Source organism: Panthera tigris, chromosome A3 (assembly GCF_018350195.1).
Source record: "Panthera tigris isolate Pti1 chromosome A3, P.tigris_Pti1_mat1.1, whole genome shotgun sequence".
NCBI classification, from domain to species: domain Eukaryota; kingdom Metazoa; phylum Chordata; class Mammalia; order Carnivora; family Felidae; genus Panthera; species Panthera tigris.
Genome location: NC_056662.1, coordinates 21,825,462 through 21,844,074, shown reverse-complemented (window position 1 = coordinate 21,844,074; position 18,613 = coordinate 21,825,462).

The following is an 18,613-nucleotide window of genomic DNA, read 5'->3' as shown; positions in this document are numbered from 1 at the left end:
AAATTTTCTTTGTCTTTCCCTCCCAGCCGCCTCCTCCTGACTGTCTGCCAAGGCTCCAGGCGGCCAGCAGGGCTTAGAGGACAAGCCTCAGCGCCTGTCAGGCTGTTCCTGGAGGCACTGGCTTGTGCTGGGATTGAATGCATTCCAGGTGCTCCGGCCTGGGCAGGAATCTCCCATCGGTGGTGGCCTAGGAGGTCTTGCCAGGCTCAGCGGTGGGCCAGGACACCGTCCCAGCCAAGAGCGTGTCCATAGTAGCTGGCCAGAGGTGGGGCCTTCCTGGGGGGTGGCCCAAGCTGAACACGCACCATGGCCAAACACTCGATCACAGGACCCCACAGAGGTTAAGAGTTTGAGACACGAGATCTAAATAAGGCCTGCTCATCTTTTACCCTCAGCTTAACCGTTACCCCCAGGAAGCTTTCTCTAGCCCCCTAGACTAGGTTACCTTCTCTTACAACCGGGATGTGGGTATTCACCCAGTGGTTTCTAATTAGTTTTTCGGGATCTGCTTCTCCCAGTAGACTGCCAGCTCTGTGGGGGCAGGTCCCCCGGCTGTCCTGGCCGTCCCTGTGGTGTGAGCATCTAGCAGGGCCCAGCACAGAGGAGATGCCTCACAAATACTTGCCGACTTGTTGACTGGCTGAGTCTTGGGTCTCTGTTTCCTCGCTTTGCAGAGTGAAGATAAGAATGTCCACCTTGCAGCATTGCTGCGAGGATTCGGTGACTTCACTGTAAGGAGATTCAGAGGCTTTCGTTGTAAATGAAAATGTTGACCCCAGTACCCGACGCGTGGTAAGTGCTCCGTCACGCAACGCTTCGGTTAATGTTGCTGTTACTTCTGCTTGTGGTGGAGCCCTGAAGGGTTAACTCTGCTCCGTGTTGCTGGGGGCTGATCGCTGTAGGCTGCGTTTTCCAGGCTTCTGGGATGACTGGCTTCCGGCTGGGTTTGGCCCCTTGGGAGGCATTGCTGGGAGACTGGAGGGTGGGAGGGAGGAAGGGAGAAGCCGGGGTATGTCTCCCTCTCGGCCGTGGGCAGCAAATCCAGCAGCGGCTTGTCTCCTCCATGCCTCTAGCTCCCCTGCAGCTCCATCGTGTGGTTTCACATTCCACCAAGCGCCCCTGCTCCTCCCTGCTCAACGCCACCCCTGCCTCTGTCTTAGGTCTAGGGATGGTGGCAGCCTCCTGCCATTACTAGACTTTGAGCTGCTTCGCTGAGTTGGCTTGCTTCGCAGCTCTTCTGCCACCTTCCATTTCTTAAAGTTCTTAATTTATGAATATTCACGTATTTCCCGGTTAGACACTGACCAGTACACTTCCCCATTCGGCTACCAGCTGCTGGTGGAAAGGGCGCCATCTTGTACCCCCATGGCCTGGACACAGAGAAGCTCCCGAGAGGTGAATGAATGAGTGAATGAATGAAAACTGACTTTTCTAGCCAGGCTCTCCTCTTGCTTCGTAAGGGAGGGCATAAGGAGAACGAATCGCTCCCTGAGATGAATAAATGTTTGGCTTAAAACAAGAACAATAATGACACTAATGAACTACTCTGTAAAAAGAAAAGGCTTTGTACATAGTTCTGAGACCGTACATTTCTTTGCAGAAATGCAAAGAACTGTAAAGTTCTGTACCCGCGTTGGGCTTTCCTACCATTTCAGCCCAGCTCAGCACTTCTGCCGAGGTGGCTTGCAGGCTGGAGAAGCTGAGAGAAGAAAGGGAACATGATGGATTGGAGGCAATGTCTCAGCCAAAGAACAAAAGGCGGGGAGGTGCACAGGGGACAGTGGATGATTTAATCATTATAGGCTCATTAAGGGAAGTCCCTTCCCTTCCTTGCTGCCTCCAAAGCACCTGGACCCCTAGGTGCCCAGCCAAATCCCTTCATTAAAATTTCTCAGAACTAGGGCCAGGTTGGAAGGTGGTCAAGGCCTACCAGTTTGTCTGCCTGACAAAGGGAGGAGGCTGAGGGGGTGGGGTGGGGTGGGGTGGGGGGCATTTCTCTCGGAGTCACCCGGGAATAGCAGGGCAGGTGAAATTTGGGATTCAGTTTGGAGGATGAATGAAAGGGGATTTCAGAGATTTTAGGGAGTGACCCAGCCTGTCTTCGATTGGGTTCCCCTAAAGCAGAGCCTGAGACAAGGATGCGGGTACAAGTAATTTATTTGGGAGGTAATCACAGGAAGCAGGAGTGAGGGAGATCGAGAAGGAGCTGGTTGCCGCTAAGGATAACTGAGGCCCAATCCTGGGGGACCCTCTGCTTTACTATGCAGAATCGTTCACTCAAAGGGCGGGAGCCTGGGGCACTTACCCACCAACCCCCATGCCTCTCGGGGTTGAGCTTTGCCCCAGCGGGCATTAATTCCCTCACACCTCTGGGCTGAGCCTATGGGTGGGCTGAGCAAGGGACCAGGGCCTCCAGAAAAGCTTTGGGGTGGAAAAATTAAGAGACCGGCTGGGTACCTGAGGGAGGACGCTGCCAGGTCACCTGGACACTGTGTGCCACGGCTGCAGCTGAAAAGCAAATATGGGGCGTGGCACGGGGCACCCACAGCATCTTCCCCCCTCTGCTGCCCCTGACGCTCTCCTGCCTGGGTGCCCAACCTCCATGGCCCTTCTTTTTTTCCTTCCTCCCTTCCCTGGAGGGAGGAAAGCTCAAATGAAGAGACTGCCTGGCCCCTTCCAGATCAAAGATGCTGGGACCCTTTAAACCAGACATTCCCTTATTCTAAGACTCTAGAATCCGTTTGCAGTTTTGTGACGATGGCCCCAGAATGCTGACTCTCCCCTTCCAAGGTTCTAGAACTTTTAAGATTCTACAAAATGGGGAGCGGGTTTCGGCTGTAGGACTTGAGTGGTCTCGGCCATCTTACCAAGGGCCACCAGGACCCCAGATAGGCCACTGGGGGCATGGACCAGCCTGGAGGACAGCCTGAAGTGCCCCTGTCTTCAGGCCTGCTGTGACACGTTGAGGCTTCATTCATAACTGGTCCAAGTGTTTGGAGAGCAGGGGGCTGCGGACACGTGGGCTCGAAGAAGGTGCCTTAGAGAGACCCTCACGTTCCCTCCAAGGAAGGAGCCGCCTCTGCCAGCCCACAGGCCCCTTCCCCGACAACAGCCACTTACCTCCCGCCTGCAATCCCCGCACCGGCCTCCCTCGCCCATCCTTACTGTTTCCTTTTCTCCTCCCGAGCAAGGAGCCAGTTTTCGCTCAGCAAACCTTTACCAACTGCCTATTAAGTGCCAAGTGCTAGGTTAAGCGTTTGAAACACCTATCACGGATTGGGACCTCCGTAAGCAGAGCATGAAGGGCAAGATATTTATTGGGGATTAACACGTATGAAAGGGAAGGGAGGAAACAGGATGAGACAAGTGAAGTCAACTGATCCCGGCTCTGCAAAGCCTCAGCCAGCCCTGCGGCGAGCTCTGGAGAGAGCCCCGCCTGGCAGGACCGTTCTGCATCAGCCGAAATGGCCAACCCTTTAAACCCCAAGGCTCGGTCACCAGATGCAGGCTGCCCTGGGAAGGGTGTGACCTCAGGCCACAGGCTCTCTGCAGCTGAGGCAGACCCGAAAGAGCCGAAAGAGCCGAAGGCAGCGGACTGTCGCCAGCCGCACTCCCCGCGCCGGGCAGCAGGCCCTTCCCGGAAGGGGTGTCTGGGCAGAGTCCCTCTCTTTGTCTACCGAACATCCATGATCCGACCGAAATCGCGCCACAACCCATCTGTGCAGGAATTAACAAACTTATTTTACAGAGGAGTTCACAGAGGTTCAGCAACTTGCCCAAAGCAGCTTCCAGAAAGGAAGAGAGAGTCGGAAGCCAGGTCTGTCCATGGCCGGGGTTTTATGGTCTCCTCGCCATAGGATAGCTGTGCTTTGCGCCCGGGGATTCATTTTCATACGTTGCTTGCAGGTGCAAACGGTTGGCGGGATGGAAAACGCGAAGGATAATTCCCCCCCCCCCACACGCTGCACCCCCACGAAGCAATCTTAGCATCCCTCTTCCCTTGCCTTTTCCCTCTCCCCTCCTCTACCTTTATCGCCCTCTTCCTCCCCACCCCCTATCTGCAGGGTCCACGTGGGTCTCCAGCTCCTGCTCCAGGACAAGGCATGTGACCAGGCTACGCCAATCAGAGCAGAGCATTCCCTTAGCTGGGCAGTTGGGTCACACCTGTCACGTGACAGGAAGGGGCCCAATCAGAGTGAAATCCAGGACTTTTGCAGTAACTGCCAGAAAAGTCTTGCCCCTTCTAGGTGTACTTGAACCTCCCACAGTGTAGAATGGTTGCTGTCGGTCTGTTTCAGTTTTTAATCCCTGTATCACAAGCCACCCCAAAAGTTAGTGGTTTACAGCAACAACGGCTTATTATTTCTTATGATTCTGGAGGGTGACCTCCATTTGTCCCATCCATACGTGTTGGCTGGGGTCACTCGTGTGGCCGCATTCAGCTGTGGCTGGACTGGAAGGGCCAAGAAGCAATGGAGTGGAGGTTGGGGTGGGGGGTAATGGATAGGGAGGTAGGAGTGATTAGCCCCAGGTGCTGCTAGTAAAAAGGAGCATTTTTTTGCTGAGCTTAAAAATGATAATAACACTGGGAATGCAAGCTGGTGCAGCCACTCTGGAAAACAGTGTGGAGGTTCCTCAAAAAACTCAAAATAGAACTACCCTACGACCTAGCAATTGCACTACTAGGGATTTATCCACGGGATACAGGTGTGCTGTTTCGAAGGGACACATGCACCCCCATGTTTATAGCAGCACTATCAACAGTAGCCAAAGTATGGAAAGAGCCCAGATGTCCAACGATGGATGAATGGATAAAGAAGATGTCGTTTATATATATATATATATACATATATACGTATATATGTATATATATATACATATATACGTGTATATATATATACGTATATATGTATATATATATACACAATGGAGTATTCCTTCGCAATCAAAAAGAATAAAATCTTGCCATTTGCAACTACGTGGATGGAACTGGAGGGTATTATGCTAAGTGAAATTAGAGAAAGACAAATATCATATGACTTCACTCCTATGAGGACTTTAAGAGACAAAACAGATGAACATAAGAAAACGGAAACAAAAATAATATAAAAACAGGGAGGGGGACAAAACAGAAGAGAGTCATAAATATGGAGAACAAACAGGGTTACGGGAGGGGTTGTGGGAGGGGGGATGAGCTAAATGGGTAAGGGGCACTAAGGAATCTACTCCTGAAATCGTTGTTGCACTATAGGCTAACTAACTTGGATGTAGATTTGAAAAAAGAAAAAAGAAAATTAAAAAAAGAAAAAAAACCCTAAAAAAAAATTAAAATTAAAATTAAAGAAAAGGAACAAATTATGCCCAAAGTTAGCAGAAGGAAGGAAATTAAGAAAATGATAACCCTGAAAGTCAATCTGCTTTTTATCATCAGCATGCTGGAGATCCCAAACAATGTCAGTGCTGAATACTCCCACGAAGGCAGACCTCCACCCCCCACCCCACCCCCCCTTAGTACAAAGGGCTCTCTCAGAGTCTGGAATCTTTGTGATGATTGCTAGCTGGGACGCCTCAGATCTCCTCTGTGAAGCCTTTATTCCCATGTGGCGTGCCATCTTCACGACTCCTGAACATGGTCTCTCTCTTCAGCACGACAGCCTCTGTCTCACAGTATGGCAACAGGATTCCCAGAGGGAGTGCTCCAAGAAGTCAAGCACAGCCACACAAGTGCTTCTAAGGCCTCTCCTTACATCACGTTCGCTCCTATGACATCAGCCAAAGCGCATCACGTGGTCAAGCCCTGCATTAAATGTAGGAGGGGACCCTCAAGGGCATGAATACGGGGAAGCGTGGTTGGTCATAGGCCACCAATGTAGCAGTCTACCACGTGGGGCTTGCCTCCTGCCCGGGAAGGAAGGTCAAGGAGAGCCCTGAGCCGCGGGGTGTATCAGGCAGGGTCCTTAAAAGAGACAGACGCACTCAAACCTTTATTTCGGGAGACTCTAATAAAGGGGCTATTTGCAAAGGTGGCAACAGTTGTCCAGGGAATTCAACAAGGGATGGTTCCTCTGGGACAGCACAAGCCCAAGAGGTGAAGTGGAAAGACACTGGATATATCATCGGGGCTTCTGAATCCCTCAAAGCCTGAAGCAGCTCTATTCTTGGGCTTTTTTACCTATGTAAAGCTCATCAATGTTTTTTTGTTTTTGTTTTTTAGTGCCTAGGCCCGTATGGGTTGGTTTCGGTCTAGTGCAATCACAGCGTCCCTGACGGATATGCTGTCATCGAGGGGTCAGGCATTTATTTATTTATTTATATATTTTTTTTAGAGAGAGAGAGAGGGTACAAGTGAGTGAAGGGGAGAGAGAGAGAGGGAGAGAGAAGCGGGTCTTGAACCCACCCATTGTGGGATTCGAACCCAAAAACCGTGAGATCGTGACCTGAGTCGAAGTCAGATGCTTAACTGACTGAGCCACCCAGGCGCACAAGGAGGAGCTGGTCCTTTAATGGGATGACTACATTTCACGCTCATCAGAGTCCTAAGGGGTCCACAGGGCAATAACATTGCAGGTGAGCAAACTGAGGCTCTGAGAGGTTGAGGGATTTGGCCTAGGACATCTGGCTCGTTAGTGACAGAGATGGGAGTTGACCTCGGTCCAGTGTCAATACTCCAGCCACATTTAGCCACTCTCTGTCTCCTGGATACGCCCTACTCTCTTTCCTCCAGATCTGTCCTGGGTTGAAGAGTGTCCCCTTGCCTAAAAAAGGCCAAGTTCTAACTCCAAGTACCTGCAAACGTGAGCTTATTTGGAAATAGGATCTTTGAAAATGTAATTAAGTTGAGGATCTTGAGATGAGATCATCCTGGATTCGGGGTGGGCTCTAAATTGTAATGACAGGGGCCCTTAGGAGAAGGGGATGTGAGTCAGAGAGAGGGGAGGGCGTGTGAAGACAGAATGCAGTGGCGGAGATTAGAGTGACGCGTCTATAAGTCAAGGAATACCAGGGCTTGCCTCCCACCACCAGAAGCTAGGAAAGACACATGAAACAGATTCTCTTTCTGAGCTCCAGAAACTACCAGCCCCACCGTCCCCTTGATTTTAGACTTCTGGCCTAAACTGTGAGAGAATAAATTTCTGTTGTTTTGGATTACGGAGTTTGCAGTAACTTATTATGACAGCCCCAGGAAATTGGACAGGACATTTGCACATGCCATGTCAATGGCCTGTAATATAATCCTCTTCCCTCCCCCAAACCTGCACTCCACTCTGCCCTTTGAGGTTTAGAAGTAAATAAACCTGCACAGAAGAAAGGAGACCTTTCGAGAAATCACTCACGCTGCCTCCTCCCGTCTTTCCTCCTTGACCTAGAGGTTTCAGCTCAGACACCACCTCCTCCAGGAAGACTTCCCCATGTTCCTACCCTTCTCTGTGATTCCACAGTCCCCTGACCTGCCTCTGCCACAGTTGTGCCGGCACTGTCTGTTGACATGGCTTGTTTTTCACTCTCCCGCCGGACTGGGCACTGCTCACAGGCAAGGACTGCACCCAATTCCCCTTTGTGGCTGTGAACCTGACACAGGTTCAGGCACAGCGGGGCTACTCGCTAATGTTTGCTGCGTGAATAAATGAGTGAATGTTCAGTTCCCCTCCAGTTCTGCTCCATATGGACCTCTGCCCCTTGGGGGAGTAACCCTTCGCTGGGAACACGGGTGAAATAGCTCAAGATCACCAGTGGTGGGCGGGAGCAGGACACTCAGCCTCGAGTTCAGCCATACTTCAGCACAGCTGTCCTGCCCGTGATGCCAAGGCCCTGTCAGAGGCGTGACAAACAGCTCGGCTGATGGCTTATAATGTCAGAGATGATGGAAACAGGGAGGCGATGGCTGAAAGAATGGGTTGGGGACGCTTGTCATAACTTTATTTGTGGGAGGTGAGTTCCTGTCGGCCGGGTGATGGATGGTGCAGGGGCAGGCACAGTACAGGCCCTACCACCGCACCTCCCCTTTCTCTCTAAGCCAAATGACTTTGGGGATGAAAAATGACTTTCTTGGGAGAATCGGGGGAGGGGAACTTCAGGGAAGGGGGCCATGTGGTTGGCACCTCGGAGCGACTTTTGCCTTCCTCCCTGAGAATTGACTTTTGCCTAGTCCAGCCTGATAGTGTCTTTTCTTCCTTTCTCCCTCCCTTCCTTCCAAGGAGACTATTGATAATAATCTCAGACACATCACCTGCCTTAATCTTTAAAACTGCCTAAAAAGGAATGTGTACTTTTATAGACGAGGAAGCTGAGGCTTGAGGAGAGAAAGTATATCCTAAATTGCCTGGGAAGGAGGTGGTAGGATTTGAACCTGGGCCGAATTCCTCCAAACCCTGATCTCCCTGCATAACGATGTGATAAAGACCATGTATGTAGCATGTGCTAAAGTCTTTGGAAGCACAGTGAAGTGAGCAATTAATCTGATGGGAAAAAAGTCGGGGAAGTCTTCCTGGAAGAGAAGATATTTGGCTTGATTCTTAAAGGATGAATAAAATGTTAACGGGTACAGAAAGAGGTTATTGGGGATTGGGAAGGGAAAAGAGAGGAGTAGCATCCACTTTCGTTTACTTGCCCCAAAGCAGTCACTGCCCTCTTTTCCCCTGCTTCCAGAACCATCCTGCTACAATGGCCAGAGGCATTATTAAGCCATTTTGTGAAGTTTCCATTTGCCTTGTGAGTGATTGGTTTGGAAACAGGAATGGGAACAATTCTGGCCAATGAGATGTACGGAATGTTCTCTCAAGGACTCCTGGGAAGTCTGGGAAAGGTTTTCTTGCTCTCAGAAAGGGAAAGGCCTTCTTCTTTTGCAGGATGTACTCATGTCTGTACTTGGCGCCTGGAGGTGTGGCAGCCATCTTGTGACCGGGCGGAGAAACTGACACCCTGATGCTGGCTCAGCGGGAAGATGGAAAGGACATTACTGGGCTGCTGAATTAATGGCTCCTGTAGCTACCAAACCTTGGAACTTAGTCTTCAGTGGATACACGTTTCTCACTGTTGATCAGCTGAGTTGGTGGCTTCAAATTTTTGCAGCCTGAAGGTTCTGACTGATTCAAGAGCTAAAGAGGATGCCAAGACACCTTGTTGCTTCCACAGCTTAGGCTTGGAGAAGAGATAAAGCTGTGAGGGTTAAAGGTATAGGCTTTGCAGTTAGACAGAGTTGGCTTCAAGTCCCAGCTTGGCCACTTCCTACTTGTGTGACCTTAGGCATGTCACTTAATGTCCTTGAGATTCAATTCCTGGGGATGAGAATAATACATCATAGGGCTCTGATGATAAAATAAGGAAATGCACAAAAAGGGCTGCTTAGTACAGGACAGGGTGCATAATAAGTACTCATTATATCATCCTGATGCCAGCTGTCCTTACTGTCATTATTGACTTTTTGGGCCCCCATGGAAGCCTTTATGCTCGCCTCATACACTTGCCTAACTCATACTCGCCCTAACACTAGAGTCGGCTCCTCCGCACTCGCCCAAATTCAATTCCCCTTAATACTGTGATTGTGTAGGTTTTGAGGTCTTAGAACTATATTCCAAGCTGGAGGAGGAGAATAGAGGAGCTGGAGTCAGGTCACGGCTAGGGTTATCATGGATAGGGTTAAGGTTCTGTGGCCACAGGTCGGCCCCAGATGGACCTACATAAGGGCCTTTCCCCTTGGCCAACGCTGCTTGGACCTTTCACATCCCAAGCAGCTAAGTTAGTCTGCGTCTCAAAGTCCTTGATAGTAGTGAGAAGCAGGTGTCAGTAAAGGAGAAGTGTTTACCAGGCAGATAGAGCAGTATGTCCACCCCCACCGGGGCCTTAACAACAGACCCCGTTGTGCCCAGCAGACAATAAAGCTAAGCCCTAGGCCTACCTCACACTCTCTGAGCCTCTTTGACTTGGATCAAGCCTTCGCTCTCCCCACTTATTCTGTCTGACTCTCTGTTTCGTTCCCCACCGTCGGTGGTGGTGGTTTTCATTTCTGAGAGGCACACCCTTGGACTTAATTCTGAAGTCAGTCTTTCCAAGTGTGGAGGATGTCCGTTGTTGTACTGGGCCTACTTTCATCCTGCCATACCTGCCTCTATCCATTTGGCTCCCAAAGAAGCAGGCATGGTTTTCTTTGGCTCCGCCCCTCTGGTCATAGTTAATTGGGCCAGAGGTGGGCACCTGACCAGAGCTAAGCCGATCAGAAAACTTCCATTGGATTTTCAAACCTAAGGGCAGAGCCAATCCCTAAGGTAGAAGCTGTGGGATTTAAATCTGGGGGCTACAGGAAGTCATGCCTCCCACTATATGGAAGGGGTCAGAATGCAACGCGAGAGGATGAGAAGAACAGGAACAAATGGTGGGAATATGGTCCCGGCACCCTCTGAGCCCATGGTACCTGGTTTCCTGAGTCCCAAAAGGGACCAGTGCCCGACCTCAGCCAGGAGTAGTCGATCTTTCTTAAGTACCAGGAGCCAATACATTGTCCTTTTTCCTTGACTAGTTCAAGTGGAACTTCTGTCCCAGCGACAAGCACTCTGACTGACACCCTCCCAAGTCCCTGCGCTGCCCCAGAGCCTGGCTTGGCCTTCCCATTTCAGAGTCTCAGCCCTTTTCCATTTCCAACCTCGGCCAGGAGTCCAAACTGGCTCCTGAGGCCCTGGCATGCCTTCTGCCCTTCTTACCCCACTCGCTCTCCCTGGATGACCTCATTCGCTTCTGTGGCTCAGCCTCCGCAACCTCGTTATAACTTGAAACTTCCAAACCCCTAGCTCCATTCTGGACCCCATCTGAGCTCTGGGTTTTTCAAACATGGTGGAGACATGTTGGTCACCTTCACAGTGGGTATCAGGGTTCTTCCTGAAAACAACTATTTGGGTGGAGGGGATACCTTGATAAGCCTCCTGGGGAGCAGGTAAAGCCCTCAGGGCCTGGAAGTGAGTAAGCACTAAGATATCAAGTGGCTGGAAGGTGGTGAGGTGGGAAGCTGCTCACCTCGGGTATGGAGGAGGGATTTGCAATTTGGGGGGAAAGAAGTGAAGAGTTCAGGGGCAGGGGTGAAGAACTAGTGGGGTGGAGGGGGGTGGAGTCAACACAGCGAGGTGTGAGACTTGATGTTATGTTAAGGAAAGGTCAAGAAAGAGAGCCACCCCCCCCCCCCAGTAGCATGGGGATCGCTCAACACTTTGAAAATGGGGGGATCTCTTATCAGAAGGAAAGTAGCAGGTAATAGTCAGCAGAGCATGTGCAAGGTTTATACTGCCTTGTCTGAAATCTGGCTGTACCTGGGCTGTGTGACCCTGGGCTAGTTACCTAACTCCTCTGAGACTTGGTTCCATCGCCCATAGAATAGAGTAGGTGTTAGGATTAAGTAAGTGCTGGCATGTGCTGGGCCTTGGCACAACATCGACAACAAAAAAATTGAAGTTCAGAGTATCTAAGGACTCACCCAAGGCCACAGAGTCAACCAGGATGGGGGAGGCAGGCTGCAAACCCAAGAATGCGTGATCTCAGAGGATCTCCGAATCCCTCCCTGAACGTAGTTTCACGGAGACAAACCAAGACTAGGGCCTACAGCTCGGGGCTGGGGTTCTGGCAGCTGAATCTTCGCTCCTGGGTGCTGGCTCAGCCCAGTGTGGCTGAGAGTTGACATTGCTTCTCCCCCTCCCCCCACCTTCTCTCCTCCCTGCTCTCCAGGACAGTATTTCCCTGGGGCTCCCATTACCAATTTGCAGAGCAAAGCCGCGCACAGGCAGTTCAGGGGTGGTGCGAGCTCAGCGGCTCTGGTATTGTTTTTAATTCAATATTTTGTCCCTGTGCGCCAGACTCCTTTATTGGATGAGAACACTGTTATTGGATCCTGCCCTGCAGGAGAAAACGCAGGCTTCCCCGAACGATGGCAGCTAGGTTGTTCTAGAGTCTGATGAGTCAAGGCAGGGCGAGAAGACAGCAGAGAGTTCCAGAAAATCTGGTGGTTACAAGCTGTTCAGTGACACGCACAAAAATATTAACATATGTATTCTTGACCTTTTCACTTGCCCTCCCTTCTAGGGAGGACAAAGCCCAGGAGGCAGCTTTGCCCTCCTCTACATTTCACTTCTCATCCAGCATACATCAGAATCCTGCTGAGTTTACCTCCTCTTTGCCCTGTGCCCAATGCTACTCAGTCCAAACCCCGAGCGTCTCCTGCCTCGACAACTGGTCTACCCCATCCTCCCCTGTTGCCCTCAAACCCAGTGTCCCTATGACAGATGATCTTATTTGGGATCTCCTGAAATATAGGGATTCAGACGTACAGAGTTTATTTGGAGAGTGATCCCAGGAAGCCCTGGCAGGCAAGTGGGAAAGGGGGACAGGGAAAGGAAGGCAGCCAGGCAAGGGTTACCTGGGCTCGATCCCACTGCGCAAAGCAAGGGTTACCCGGATACCTGGGCTGCATCCCCACTGCACATTTCTGGGAGCCAGTGAGCAACACATAGTTCGGAGTTGTCCCACCTCAGGAGTGAGGGAGCTGGGTATTTATCTACGAAGTATATCAGGCTGAGCACTGTTCTGGAGGATGGGGAGGGATGTTAACTCTCTGGCATCACGGACCTGTGCCACAGGCAGGCAAAGCAGATTCCAGTGGTCAAAGAAAGTCCTCAGGTTAAAAAAAAAAACCAAAAACTCAAGTGCTGGCGTTTGGAACTGGAAGTCTGCCCAGTGACCAATGAAATGTAAGGAAAGGCAAGGGCCTATGGGTAGGAGACGCTGACAACATGTCTTCCATACAGGCACGTCCCTTAACTTAAAGCCTCCTGATGGCTTCCCTTTGCTCCTGGGGGTAAAGGCCCAAATGCTTTCCTACATTCTACAAGGTTTCAGTGGGCTGGCCCCTGCCCATCTCTGCTGCTTCAACACAACTGTCCCTCTCTCTCTGGGCTCCAGCCTTCCTGGCCTGTTCTCTGTTCCTCATATGTGCTTTCTCCACCACAGGACCTTTGTATGTGCTGATTCCACTGTCTGGTCCTTTTGCATCACCTAGATAATTCCTACATATCCTTCAGATCTCCGGGCATCCCAGTACCATCTCCCAGGCTGGCCATGTTCCCTCTGTTCTCCACTGAGATAACTGGTTTCCTTCTCCTCTGAGTCTATAGTTGTGTGATTATGCAATTAATGCCTGTCCTTCCTACCAGACTCTGGATTCCAGAGCCCGGAAGACTGCCTGGTGAATAGCAAGAACTTGATAAAGATTTTGTTGACCGAATGAATGGCTACATGAGGATTTCATGGAGCCCTTTCCTGTGCCAGTCAGAATACTGGGAACAGAGAAGAATTCAAAAGAAACTAAGAGTCTAAGCTGATTCATATAGGAAGGCCATAGCTAGGGAGAGGAGGCAAGAGAGAAGCAGACTAAGATTCCAGAGGGAAGGATAAGAGAAGAAAGATTGGGCAGGTGGTGTGCACTCTAGCCAGCGGGGCTAGACATGGGTGAGGAGGATTGTTAGGACATTTCCATTCTTGCTATTCAATAATGGCCCTGTGCTGTTTCACCAGGAGCTTTTCAAGGTCTGCTTTTTTTTTTTTGTATGTATGGGTTCTCTTGTATATGTCACGTTTTATAAAGACTGGCCCAAGACAGTTCACTTCCTCTGTGGTCCACACCTATGTATTCTGTGTGTTCTATCAACATCATGATTTGGTAAAAAGATCACTTTTGAGACACACTAAACTTGGGCTTAGATCCTGGCTCGGTTATTTCTAGCTGTGTGGCCTTGGACAGATCGCTTAGCCTCTCTGAGTATTGGTTTTTCTCATCGGTAAAGAAAGGGTCATCTGGCCTTGTGTGGCTGTTGGGAGGCTCAGGGAGCAGACGGAAGCCCAGTGCCTGATACACAGTTTGGATGTTTGATAAATAATGCTATTGTGGCCCAAACATAGCACATGACTTCATATACCAACATTAACTAAATACCTACTCTGTGCCGGGCATATTCATTCTTCTCAAGTCCCTTTTTTTTTTTTTTTTTAAATGTTTACTTAGAGACAGAGTGAGAACAGGGGAGGAGCACAGAGGGAGACACAGAATCCAAAGCAGGCTCCAGGCTCTGAGCTGTCAGCACAGAGCCCAACACGGGACTTGAACTTACGAACTGCGAGATCATGACCTGAGCCAAAGTTGGATGCTTAACTGACTGAGCCACCCAGGCGCCCCCACTCTTCTCAAGTCTGTAGCAACATTGCGAGGCTAAGTGTTTGAGGAAGACGTCTAAGAGTTCACTGAATCTTACTCCTTCTTCTTGAGCTCACGGAGAGACCGCATTTCCTAATTTTCTTGTACTTGGTAGTGTCCATGTGACTACTTTCTGGACAGTGGACTAGGGCTGAAGTGAAACACATCATTTCCAGGTAGACTCCTATGTACATCTCTCATGAACCTCCACCTTCTCTTTTTCCACCCACTGACTGGAGGCTAAGTTCTTCCAGGCCCTAGGGGCTGGCAAAGCCACAAAGTGGAAAGCAACTAGATGCCTGAGTCAATTCATCTCTGTTCCCGGTATTCCGACTGGCACAAGAAAGGGCTCCATGAAATCCTCATGCAGCCATTCATTCGGTCAACAAAATCTTTATCAAGTTCTTGCTATTCACCAGGCAGTCTTCCGGGCTCTGGAATCCAGAGTCTGGTAGGAAGGACAGGCATTAATTGCATAATCACACAACTATAGACTCAGAGGAGAAGGAAACCAGTTATCTCAGTGGAGAACAGAGGGAAGACGGCCAGCCTGGGAGATGGTACTGGGATGCCCGGAGATCTGAAGGATATGTAGGAATTGTGAAAGGCCATGTGGCAAATACCCACTTTGGACTATTTTATCCACAAGAAATAAACATCCATTTTGTTGTTTATTACAGAAATTAGACTGCTTCGATTATTCCACTATTTTTACCCACATTTTGAAGATGATGGAAAAGAGGCTTGAGAAGATCAAATGACTTGCCCAGGGTTGCACAGCCAGATGCTGCAGGGCTGGGATTCCGAGTCCAGAACATGTTTAAAATGTAACTGATGGCTGCTTTCCTCTTAGTAGGCTTTCAATAAATATTTGTTGAATGGATGCAATTAAGAGTCTTAATTCCCTATGGGCCCCAAGCAGCACTCCTGCCAATCCGGGCTACCCCAGGGCTCAGAATGGAGTGTTGTAGAATGGTTTCCTTGTGGTTTGAGTCGCACTGAGTCAGTTAACTGCTTGTGACTCTAAATAAACATAGCCTACCTTTTGTAAATGAAAAAAAAAAAAAAAAAAGAGTCTTCATTCCCTAGCCTAAATGTTAAGAACCTAGGGGGAAAGTAGCTCAAAGATAAATTGCAGAATGACAAAGAAAGAAAGAAAGAAAAAAAGAAAGAAAGAAAGAAAGAAAGAAAGAAAGAAAGAAAGAAAGAAAGAAAAATTGAGATGTATGGATCTCCTCCCCTGTAATGGAAGTTTCTGGAAGGCATGTGCTTTATTGTACTCATTGGCACAGTGCTTGGTACTTTGCGGGTGCTCAAACATGCCTGCTCAACTGAATTCTCACAGGTGGCATAACCTGATTGTTCCCCCAACTTTTTCAGATGGTGGAGAAATACCTTGAAATCACTGTCCTTCTTGCAGAATACCATAAAGCAGTGACAGATTAATTTTAAAAGGCGTAAATTTTATATAATTTTGTGCTAAAATCACGTACCATTTTGTGCTAGGTTCTGCCATAAAAAGTAGAAGCAGGTACTAAAGTTGGGGGAAGTGCACTGGGGAATAATTACAAATAAAGGCAATTCTTCGCCTTAACCCTTCCCTCCATGAATTGGCCTACAACGGCCACTCCTCTGCAGCTGAATTTTAGAACAGGTGGGTCCAGTTCATAGAAGTGTCCTGCAGGAGCGTGATTTGAAAGCCACTAGATGAGTTGGTTAGAGTAGGAGGGACCAATTTGTTGATGGATACATTTTCTGTTTTCATGTTTTCATGTTACCCGCTTAAAACCAACTGGCGGCCTCCCCAGAGGAAACCAACGGGACTCTGTAAAAGCATTTTCCTATTAGCTTCATTTCTATCTGTTTTATGCTCTTCTCCATGTTTTTCTTTTTCTTACACCTTCTTTTAATTTATGCTACCTTGCTGTGTTTTATGTATCTTTGTAAGCCACCTTAAATCTTTTCTGGAAGAAGGTGGTGGTATAAATAAAAACATGTAACCTAAGTATAAAATGTAACAAGCTCTATAAAAACCTATTTCTAAAATACCAACCGTGGTTGTTTATCATGGAAAGAAGATGATTAGAGGTATGTTGGGGGGGGGGGCGTTGTGCATCCAAAGGGGGCAGATTTATGGAATTATATGAAGCCTAAGGTATGGCATTGTAAATAACTTTAATTAATCGCATGAAGATTAAAAAATTAGTTTCATTTTATTACATATAGATATATATGTATTTTATACATTTATTATCTACTTCTGTAATAGTTCTTCAGGATATAAATTGAGAAAACACAAATAAAGAGAAGGAAGAAAATTAAAGCCACTGAGAGCCCACGACTCGGAGAGCATCACCACCTTTGCGTTTTCTTTGTGAAAGATTCAGAGAGGGGGGGTCCCAGCAGATCTAATAGGGCTTACAGTCTGATGGACTAATGCTCCCCCCCGCCTCCGCAGCCAGGTGATGGGGGAGAGGAAGAGAAGGAGGAGGAGGAGGAGAGAAAAGAAGAGGAGGGAGAGAAGGGGGGAGGAACAGAAACGGAAGGAATCTTATGCGTGGGCATCTCCGGGGGTGGACATGTAGTTGGGATGCCAAGGTAGTGCCTACTGCCTAGTCTGACTCAGGGATGAAGTCTGACCCTCCTTGGGAGAGGTGCTGCAGACAGAGGTGAGATGTGGGATATGAGCTGAACTGCCTTGGGGCCCAGACAAGTGCCACCCAGAGCTGAAGAGAAACGCCTAGAACCCATACTCGTGTAAGACACTGACTCTCCTGCTGTGAGGACACAATCAGGAGACCATGACACCTCCAGGGGCCCGCAGCTCCTGGAGCGCCGGAAAGCAATGCCCTGTACAGATTTTTTTCTAAGCAAAAATTTGAGATTTCAATCTGAGTAGAGGATTTTCTGAAACTTCTGAGACTGACACAGATCAGGTTTTCTTAACATGTGTTTCTCATGGCATTATTTCTGCAGGATACTAACAGGTGTTATGTGAAAAATGCCTTCTATGTTCACATGGGCTTGGAAAACATTGGGTGGAACAAGGTTAAACAGGTTTCCCCCTGCAAGACTGCTGGGAGCTTTCACTGTATTGTAGTGCCTTGCGATCCTCTCTGGGAAGGTGTAAATTTAGCAGCTGCCCCTCTAGCCGATCTGGGGTGCAGGGCCATTCTCTGCCTTATTGATGTCTGCTGGCAAAGGTTCATGGAGTCTAATGGAGACTAATCAAATGCTCAGTTTATCAATAGGTCACAGTGGCTGCCAATGATGGGGATGTCACTCTTCGGTACCTAAGCGGCTTTGATTTCGTGTATCTATTGCTACCTGCCAAAGTACCTAAAAGCTGAGGAGTTTAAAATACCAAAGCCTTTATTATCTCACTGTTTCTGTGGATTAGGAGGTTAGGAACATTCTAGATAGGGGATTCTGTCTCCCATGTCTCATGAGGTGGCAGTGAAGATGTCCTCTGGGGTTGCAGTCATCTGAAAGCTTAACCGGAATTGGAGACTTCACTTGTAAGTTAGACCCAATGAATCTTGCTTCCTGGCATTCATGCCCCGTGTAGTCCCTTCCCACAATGAAAAGTCTGGCCTGTGCACCCTATAGAATATTGCAGAAATGATGGACTGTGGCTTCTGAGACTAGGTCACAGAAGACACTCAGGCTTCCCTCTGGTCTTGGTCTTTCTTGGATCACTTGCTCTTGGGGAAGCCAGCCACCACGTTATGAGAGCAGCCAGATAGAGAGGTCCATGTGGCAGGGAATTGAGGTCTCTGGCCAAGAACTAGCACCAACCTTTGTGCAAGCTATCTTGGAAGTGACTGGCATCTTGACTACAATCTCAGGAGAGATCTTTATCCAGAAATACCCTGCTAAGCTGCTTCCAAATACCTGATCCACAGAAACTGTGTGAAATAATAAATGTTCATTGTCATTTTAAGCCACTATGTTTTGGGATAACTTGTTACGCTGCAACTGATAACTAATACACATCCTTAGTGCTAGGTCTGGGTAATAACGAGCTGCTTCAGCTCACTGGTTAAGGGGATCGCTTATTTCCCAAGCCAGACGTGGTCTTAACCAGTGTCCTTTCACTGACCCCAAAGAGTGACTGCATCAATAATTCTCTCCATCTCTTATTATGAAAGCATCTCTGGAAGGTCTGACTCATGAGGCTCATTGGTGTGGGGCACTGATGGGGGGGGGGCCTCAGAATTAGGGGTTTATGAAACTCATCACATTCTTATGAGCCATTGTGAGTGCTGGTTTTCATAGCTTTTCCAATTGTACATATTTGGCTGCAGAATCCTTTCTTTGTGCAATGGACATAGTTGGTCTGTACCCGCATCCTTTCTTCCTTCTCCCTTATTCCTGAGAGAAAGCCTT